At 37.4% G+C, this 7,230-nt stretch overlaps 1 pseudogene; it reads left to right on the top strand.

Moving 5' to 3' along the window:
- Positions 1–4,202: 4,202 nt before the first annotated feature.
- Positions 4,203–5,781, top strand: LOC118842797 (annotated as a pseudogene).
- The last annotated feature ends 1,449 nt before the right edge of the window (positions 5,782–7,230 follow it).

Genomic DNA, 7,230 nt, shown 5'->3' with positions numbered 1-7,230 from the left:
TCCTAACCTCCACCTCAAGCAATCAATCCACATTTATTAAATGCCTCCTATATTCCAGCCACTGTGCTAACAATTCGCAGAAGCCCTTTAGCACTGACTTGCCCATAAAGCCTATTTTTAATCCTTTCATCTATTTCTGTCTGCCTTTCCAAAATTAACTTGTATTTAACTACTTGGCATTCATTTGTATTTATCCTTTTTATGTTTATCAAAAAACACATATACATATATGCATATGTACCTTGACATGCATGTATCTATGTCTTTAATCATAATTCATTCATTCATTCTCTCTTTCACTCTGTCTCTCTGTATATACATATATACATATATTGATATGCATGTGTATGTATACACACACATATATATTATACATATACATACACATACATATCTATATAACATTGCTGACATATTGAGTCAAAACAATTCTATCTATAATTGATACTCCTTGTTCTTAACCTTACACTTTGGGATGAAATAGACCAAATTTAATCTCCATTCCACATGGGAGCCTTTCGAATACTTGAAAATAACTAGCTCGTTTACTCTGACTCTTCTTTTACTAGGCTAAACATCTTATTTTTTTAGAGATTTCTTTCATATGGCATGTATTTGAGTTCCTTCCCAATGCTGGTATCTCCAATCTGGATGATCCCTTTATCCCTCGAATTCTTAATAATCATTTCTAGGCCAAATGTTAAAGTTCGATTTCTCAGACACATCCCATCAGTGATGGGGATAGTATCTTTGAACAATCAAAGCAAAAAATATGTAGGCTAGTTTGCATCTCAATTACCAGTTGATTGCAGACTGCCTTCTGGAAAATTTTTCTCCTTATATATAGTGTATATGAAACTATTCACAGTAGAAAAACAAACAGACATCTGGGAGAAAGAAAAATAGGTACCAGATTAAATGACTTTCTGTCAGGATATCAAGGTTCTGGAGGAGCCCAGAGACTATTCACACAAAAGTAAACTCCACATGATACTCACAGAGTCAACCTACCTTAACCATAAATAGCTAACCACCCACCTTCATGTTCTGATGGCTCTGTGTGTATGTGTGTGTGTGTGTGTGTGTGTGTATTCCCATTTGGTACATAATCCATATGATTCCTGCTGGGTTTCCTTAGCCCAGGGTAATGAGAAATCTAACCTCTCTTCCATATATCAGAAATTCAGATATTTGAGGAAAGGAATCCTTTTACTGACTCACTTAAACATTTTTAAAGGTAAATAATCCCAGTTTCTTAAATTGATTTTTTTCATGAAATATATTGCAAATTGAAGTTAATGTAGAGATGAAGTATAAAGACTCAACTCCACCAATTTTCAGAGGTGGAAACTGAGGTCCAGGGCATGGTCATGACTTGCCCAAGTCCACAGAATTGTTTAGTGGAAGAGATAAGGTCCCATTTAATCCCAGTTCTGTCCTCTTCTCATTTGTGCTAATTATGTCATATTTCTTAGATAGAGAATAGAATAGTCAGTCCATCAACAAAAATGTATCAAGTGCCTTCTATGTAACATCATATTTGCGATTTAGAGAAAGGCAAAAGAATGTCCCTCTGCTCAAAGAGCTCACATTCTAATACGGAAAACAAGATTCAAATAACTCTGCACAGATAAGGAAATTTGGAAATGTTCAACAAAGGGAAGACAATGGAATTAAGGGAGGATTTGGAAAGGTTTCCTATATGTAAATAATGGGGTTTTATTTAGGACTTGAAGGAAGTCAATGAAACCATGGAACAGAGATGCAGTATTCTTGGTGTGGGAAATTCCCAGATTTGGGAGATAGAGAGTCTTATTCAAAGAATATCAAGGATTTCACTGTTCCTGTATCACAAAGTATATGGTAAATGGGTGTGTGGTGGACTGTAAGGAATATGAAGACAGAGAGAGGGGGGTGGGCAGGGAAGTATGGGACAAAATGAATTTGAAAGTCTTAAAAACTAAAGCTATTGTGCTACAGGTCTTTATTTTTGCTTGGCATGCGCTCCCTCCTCATCTCCTCCTTTCAGAATTCTGACCTTCCTTACAACATTGGCTCAACCAGTACCTTTGACAAAGATACATTCACTGTTCTTTTTAATTCTCACTGGCTTCCCTCTAAGTTTCCCCAGTGCTAGGTAAGCTTCTTTCAGGCACAGCTTTTCATTTTTTTTCCATTGGTCTTAAGTATCTCATACATAATAGTTGCCTAATTAATGCTTGTCAATCAGTTTATTTAATTGAGATGAAATGCTCTGGACACACCATTCCTTAAACTGAGGAAGGTACTCCACTCATAGAAGTTTTCAGTACCATTCAGCACTTTAGTGTTATAATGATGTTGATGATTATGTTATGATGATGATAATGATGATAGAACAAGTGTTTATTAGGAATAGACCACGTGCCAGATATTGCACCAAAGACTTCACTATATGTCATTTTATTCTCCCAGCAACATTAGTAGGTAGATGCTATTACTGTCACCATTTTGTAGTTGAGAAAATTAAGACATATAGAGTTTAAGTGACTTGCCCAGGGACACACAGCCAGAAAGTGTCTACGGTAAGATTTGAACTCAGGCCTTTGCAATCACAGACCTATCATTCTATCTATGGCCAACATAGATGCTTTTGCCACTGCTCCTTCTATTATGTTAAACAAATTGCTAAACCACACTAATTTGTTAAAAAAAAACTGCAACAAAAAAGAGGAGACCAAAGATGGCTGAGCCTTTCTGATACTCCTCTTTAGATAAGTTTAAAATAAGATGTCAAATAGAATCAAAAATGGAATAACCAACAAAATCTCAGGGTGAGATATATTTTTGTAGCCCAGGATAATTTAGGAGGTCAGAAAAAAAGGACTGTGGCAATGGGGTACTGTAGCAACACCAGCTGTATGCCTTATAGATGTGATAACAGCAGTTATCCTGGGACTGTTCATTACCCATAGTTAGCAAGGGAACTGGACATCTGGTAAGAAAGAAATTATAGTTGATATCTGAATATCACTGGGTTCATGACTGGGTGCCATTTGATAGCTCCATTGACAATTACCCAGATCTAGGTTGCAGTTCTAGGACAAAAAGTAGTTTTTATGGTCTTAGGGGAGCAGGAGCCCTAGTTCTGGGTCATGGTTACAGGGAAGAAAGGAATTGTGTTTGCTCTTAGTAAGGGACAGTTCCTAAAGACCTAAGCATAGAGTAGGACAGCAGTGGCCATAGTTTGCCCTGGATCTCACCACCTTAGAAGCATTGAAAGTTTTCAGATTACCATAGAACTATCACTGAAAACACCATGGTAGGTGGGCACTCTCAGGGATTCCCTGGGTGCACAGACATTGCCAAGGCTCTTCTCTCCCTCCCCTCAAAGCCCTCTATGGCTTCGTGAAGAGGGGCATAGCACCAGAAGCCACCCTCCAAGGGTGGTAGGGTCCCAGTATACTGGGGGAATGGGCCAGCACAAGCAAGGCCAGAAGCTCCTTTTAACTCTGGAGCTAGAGGAGCTGTGTCCCCCTGTAACAACAATTCAGCTAGCAGCTACCGTGGCTGTGTAAAACCAACAAAAACCAGCACACAGAAGGCTGCTAACATAGGGTTTTTTATTCTGATTTACTAAGGAAAGTCACTGTAAGGGGTTAACAATTCTACTTTAATACAACATACAAATGTAACTCACTTAGTTCAGGAGGAAAAGCCAGGAACCTGAACTCCAGAGCAAATATAAACAAATTCCAAATATACATAGTATAAACAGACCAGATCACAATTCATAGTTACCAGAAAAGCATGAACATGTGGGTTTACAAGCCAGTAGGCTCTTAAAACAGCTGCCCAGAGTCCCACACCACTCTTCCACACTTCTTGAGAGCCTCAAGAGAAGATGGCAAACTCTTCAGTTTATATATTCTGTTCAGGGTCAAAGGGAGTCACAACATGTCACTCACCAAAGTCACCTAAAAGAAACACAAACATGGGACTTAAACCCACATGACCTAGGCATTCCCTCGAGGCAAGGAAGTCATCAAAGACTCTTGATTTAATCAAAGAAACAAAGACCAGACTCTTCAGAGGCACTTGATTAAATAAGTGCTAAAGTGATAACAGTAAAAGAAATTCCCACCTTAATTACCAATACATGCCCCCAATCAGATTTAAGAAAGTTCTTCCCATCCTTATCCAGGCAAATGCACAATACCAAAATGTCTTCTGATACAGATGGTGCCTTAAGCACCTCACAAATTCCAGCTTTGGAATAAGAGTCTCTAGAAGTTATTGAAGTTTGCTGGCACACAAAAAGACACACTCACAATGAAGGAGTTTTTATTCTATCCTGGCCAGTATATGAAAATAATTTTATGATAAAAAGCAATAGCACGTTGTCTATTTTCAGAGGAACTTCTTAGAGATCTGTTTGGGCTACCAAGTTTCTCTGGGAAAGAATATAGGAAATTATAGGTAATGATTTCTAAGTAGCAGATAGCAGTCAATCAACAAGAACTTGCTAATCCCAATACATCTACAAATGAAACCAGGTATCAACTTAAAATCAGAAGTGGTCTAAAGGAGGCTACATAAGAACCGAAGGAAGAGAAACCATAACCAAATTTGAATTGTAGACCAACCACCTCATTTAGAAAGAGAACAAACAGTGAAAGAGAAGAATATTCAGACGACTTGCCTGATGAAAAACACAGAAAATGACATATGTCAGATAGTATCTCCCTTACATGTGATGAAAGCCGTGCCCCACATGTCTAAAGTGAAATATGCTGTGAACAAAGCAGGACTGGTGATTGAACAGAAATCCCTTCAAGTCAGGATATTGAAACTGGTGTATTAAAGCGAAAATTCGAATGATTCTGTTCCATACCAATTCAGTGTTCAGTTTGAAGTTGAGTCTATTGATTCAGAAGATTATAATCACAATTAAGAAGGACAAGAGCTCACAGAGAAAGATTAATAGATATACCAGGTAACCATTTAACAGGCAGGGGAGAGTGACACTGATTCATTTGATGAAGAGTCTAAAATACCCTTAGCCAACTACTAAAAGTATACTTCTTTGTTTTTTTTTTGGAGGTGCAAGACAGGGCAATTGGGGTTAAGTGACTTGCCCAAGGTCACACAGCTAGTAAGTGTGTCAAGTGTCTGAGGCTGGATTTGAACTCAGGCCCTCCTGATTCCAGGGCCTGTGCTCTACTCACTGTGCCACCTAGCTGCCCCTAGAAGTGCACTTCTTGTGATAAAATGTACCTTCCAATTCTGCCACATCGACACAGATGCTAGGCTTTCCTAGAGAATTGGTTTGCTGAGGAGAAAGGCAAAGTTTCAGATGAAGGAAAACTAGAAAGTCACACACAAGGCGAAGAAGAGGGCTTTGACTTTCCAGATTGTAAGAAAAATAAAATGAATGATTCTAAAGATTCATTGATGAAAGTGATGAAAAAATAGTACATACAACAGACTCCCAAGATAGTGAGAATTATTCCCAGACATTGACATTTAAATGTATCGTCTGTAGTAGTCAGGAAGATGCTGAAAAATTTGAGAGAGAAGAAGCACAAGATAAAGAAAAAGTTTGGAATCCATTCCTCCCCCTAGCAGAGTAGAACCCTGTGTCATCTGTCAGAGCCAACCTAAAAACGACTGCATGGTCCGTGTAAAGAAAAGATATCTTATGGCATGTTTTACATGTGTTAAGAAGCAGAAAAAGAGAATAAGCCTAGCCCAGTGTGCAGGGAGCCAATTCAAATGATTGTGTTAACTTATTTTCTCTAAAAGAGATGTACTTAACGTGGAACCATGCAATTCTATGCTTAAGAATGTTAACACATGGCTTGTGAAATGTATTTAAAATTTTATTTTTATACATCTTGTTTTTTTTTTTTCTGAGAAAATGAATATTTCAGTCCATTTTAGTTGTTTCTAGTACAATTTGCTTTTTGGAACCTTTTTTCTTCTCTTTCTTTAGGTAGGGAAACATTTGGGCTACTATCGTTTCCATTTTTGCATTATTTTTAGCAGTTTTCATTTGCATTACTTATAGAGGCAGCAAGGAGGACAAAGTGCTGTCTGGGAAGATCTAGGTTCAGATGCCACATTAAACACCTAAAACTTGTTTGAGGGGCAGCTAGGTGGTGCAGTTAGTAGAACACCAGCCTTGGAGTCAGGAGGACCTGAGTTCAAATCTGGCCCCAGGCACTTGACACACTTACTAAATGTGTGACCTTGGGCAAGTCTCTTAACCCCAGTTGCCCTGGCTTACCTCTCCAAAGAAAAAAAACAAAAACACTTATTTGACCCAAGATGAATAACTTAAACTCTTTGTGCCTCAGTCAATTCCTAAGACTTATCTGAGAGATCAGATAATCTGGGAGTAAATCATAGTCCCTCATATTGGATTATGTTGAAACTAAAGATTGTTTACTGCTTGTATCCATTGAGAATCACTAGTTATTTTTAAGATTGACTAAAATAAATAGTAAATTTAATAAATATTAGGTTAAAAAAAGAAAAAATAAACAGCATGATGAAAAATCCAAAAGATAGGGACAGCCCACCTCCCCCATGACCTGTTGAGCAGAGCTCAACTCTAACACAAAATCTAAAAGCAAGAAATAAGGTGGAAAAAATAAACAACAACAAAAATAACCTTACCATAAAAGGCTGCTAAGGTTATAGGAAAGTTGAATTCACAAACTCAAAAGAAAACAATAATGTCAAAATATCTACAAATAAATCCTTAGAGAAAAATGCAGGTGCTACACAACCCCAACAAGAATTCCTATAAGAGCCAAAGGAAGAAATTTGAAAGAACAAATCATTATTTTAAAATCAAAGAAGAGTAGTAGAAGAAAAACAGGGGAAAGAAATGAAAGTTATGAAAAAAATCATGAAAAAGATTTTATACCTTGGTAAAAGAGGCACAAAAATGTTAAAGATAATAATTACTTTAAACAAAAAGAATTTACCAAATAAAAAAAATACAAAACCTCAGTGAAGAAAATAATTCCTTAAAATTATAATTGGATCTTGACTTCTGAGATCCAAGATGGTGGAGTAAGCAGTAAATTGGTATAGTTCTCCCCTATTGACCTCCAAACAATCATAAAACAGTACCCCAGAACAAATTCTGGAGTAGAAGAGCCAGCAGAATGATGGAATGGACCAGTCTTTTAGCCCAGGAGATTTTGAGGAGAGTGAAGAAAGGTCCATCTTACCATGGTG

The sequence above is a fragment of the Trichosurus vulpecula genome, chromosome 3, assembly GCF_011100635.1.
Source record: "Trichosurus vulpecula isolate mTriVul1 chromosome 3, mTriVul1.pri, whole genome shotgun sequence".
In the NCBI taxonomy this organism is placed as follows: Eukaryota; Metazoa; Chordata; class Mammalia; order Diprotodontia; family Phalangeridae; genus Trichosurus; species Trichosurus vulpecula.
This window is presented reverse-complemented; position numbering and strand designations above follow the sequence as displayed.